At 28.7% G+C, this 2,500-nt stretch overlaps 1 pseudogene; it reads left to right on the top strand.

The window, feature by feature from the left end:
* Nucleotides 1–2,500, top strand: part of LOC137643530 (tyrosine-protein kinase Dnt-like) — an 80,426-nt pseudogene that overhangs the window by 1,502 nt on the left and 76,424 nt on the right.

The raw sequence follows: 2,500 nt of genomic DNA, 5'->3' as shown, positions 1-2,500 counted from the left end.
TCTTCTACCCATACCAAGAAGAAAGTAGCCAATGAACAATTATAGTGCAGTCGTTAACCCCTTAGGTGAAGAAAAAATATTTTGGTAATCTCAGTGTTGTCAAGTTTATGAGGACACTGGATCATCTGTAAAGAAGGATCCAATGTAGTACTGTCTGGCCAGTCAAATAGAGAAAGAAAATACAAAGCTTTGAAGTATTTCCGTGCCGAAAAAATGCCATTGGTCTCAATATGGATCTCAGAGAAGATAATAGGCTAATGTCTCATAAGAAATCCATTTTCCTAAACATACAATTCAGAAACAAATGGAAAGTATTCGAAGCTCCTTACTCGGGTTAAGAAATGACGTATAATACCAAAGCCTCGCTTGGCACCTGAGAAATGACCTGTGTGACATAATCTGACGTTTTTTCCATTCGGCATCGTAGATCATATATTATATAAGACGATATAAACTCCAGGGAAATCATGTGCTATTGGGTACTGCATAAGTTAAACGTGATCCCTTTCTGTGAAAAATTATTTCCTATTTCATGCTTTTAAACAAATACACATTACGACACATATAACGTATATATATATATATATATATATATATATATATATATATATATATATATATATATATATATACATATGTATGTATGTATATATATATATATATATATATATATATATATATATATACATATATATATATATATATATATATATATATATATATATATATATATATACATATATATATTTATAAATATATATATATATATATATATATATATATATATATATATATATATATATATATATATATATATAAATAAATATATATATATGTGTGTGTGTGCGTATATATATATATATATATATATATATATATATATATATATATATATATATATATATATATATATTTATTTATTTAGCTCTCTCTCTCTCTCTCTCTCTCTCTCTCTCTCTCTCTCTCTCTCTCTCTCTCTCTCTCTCTCTCTCTCTCTCTCTCTTTATATATATAATTTTATATATATACTATATATATATATATATATATATATATATATATATATATATATATATATATATACATATATATATATATATATATATATATATATATATATATATATATATATATATATATACTGTAAAGGCTTTGCCAGTGATAGGGAAAAAGATATGTTTTTTAAATTTATTCTTCATATTTATAGAATCCATGTTGTTATGCTCCATAATCTGGCGGAAGTCTCACTGTTGTAATGTGCTTCATATCATATATTCATGGTTGAATCCCTTGTCCCGATTGGAGTTCCATGGGATTGGAGTCATTCTTCCTAACAACTTGCAGTATTATAGTTTTAGTAATCACTTTTTAATGAAACAGCTATTGTACGGGACTAATCTAGGGCTTTTTAGGTTATCCATGCCTTTTTACTTCCAAATGCTGGTTTTTAGCACAATGCTTTACTATTAAATTACAATAGGATATACGAATTACATCGAATGTAAGCTAAAGGTTCTATAGCGTTGATTTTGATATAAAGATAAACGGCTTGGTACTCGAGGGATAAAGAACGGTGCAACATTTGAAGGGGGTTCGTTGTTCGCTTTTGGTGCATCTTATGAGCAATTCAGTGGTAGTTTTGATGTATATATTCACTATCCAGACATGAAGAATGAATATACAGTTGACCGTTGGATTTATAATATTAAAAACACCTTATATTAGTATGAAAGTATATAAGCATAAGTATCTAATTTTAAATCTATTCTATACACACACTAAATACATACATATATATATATATATATATATATATATATATATATATATATATATATATCTTATTAGGAACACCAAAGTTGTTCATGAGGAGTAGGATTACGGGAGACTGGTGACTCCTGATACAGTGCCCATCAGGATACAGTGGCTTGTTTGGAATATTAAAGTTTCCTCAGACTATGTCCTCTACTCCATCAGAAAGACATCCTGCATCATACCTTCAGAACATGACTTGAAGCCCTGAGGAATGGTATTGTGGGACTGTGTTGGAAATAGATATTTTCTCCAGTACAAGTTTTCTGGAGCTCCAGGTGGAGATTTAAGGCTGTATTATGGATCCAGAAGTCTTCAGTAGCATTTCCATGCGTTTTTGTTGGGAATATCTCCAAATTTGCATATACATCGTTTTTGGGGAATTTTAATGTATTTATGTTTTTATTTTCTTCTGTACGAATGCACTGCCATTTTATAAGGATATAGATTTATATACAAATATGCCCTGAGAAAAGCCATTAGCAATTGGATGAAACAGCTGTCCGCAAGAATTGAATAAAGGAAGCATCATCGTAACTTGTTCTATCCATTCCTTCAAATTTTTATTCCTGAAGAAACGAAAAAATACAGAAAACTAGAAAAAGTGTGCATCAACACAGATGATGATTTAAGTGCTTTAGCATTTAATGAAAACTGACTATGGAAAAAACTTATGCCTAAAGAGTAT

Source organism: Palaemon carinicauda, chromosome 7 (assembly GCF_036898095.1).
Source record: "Palaemon carinicauda isolate YSFRI2023 chromosome 7, ASM3689809v2, whole genome shotgun sequence".
Lineage (NCBI taxonomy): Eukaryota > Metazoa > Arthropoda > Malacostraca > Decapoda > Palaemonidae > Palaemon > Palaemon carinicauda.
Note: the sequence above shows the minus strand (reverse complement) of the source record. Positions and strands in the feature narration are given on the sequence as shown.